Below are 216 nucleotides of genomic sequence, written 5' to 3' on the forward strand. Positions count from 1 at the left end.
ACTTACGCGAGTAAGGGTCGATCCCACAGAGATTGTTAGTATGAAGCAAGCTATGGTCACCTTGTAAATCTTAGTCAGGCAAACTCAAATGGTTATGGATGATGTATGAATAAAACATAAAGATAAAGATAGAGATACTTATGCAATTCATTGGTGGGAATTTCAGATAAGCGTATGGAGATGCTTGGTCCCTTCCGTCTCTCTGCTTTCCTACTG

The sequence above is a fragment of the Arachis duranensis genome, chromosome 9, assembly GCF_000817695.3.
Source record: "Arachis duranensis cultivar V14167 chromosome 9, aradu.V14167.gnm2.J7QH, whole genome shotgun sequence".
NCBI classification, from domain to species: Eukaryota; Viridiplantae; Streptophyta; class Magnoliopsida; order Fabales; family Fabaceae; genus Arachis; species Arachis duranensis.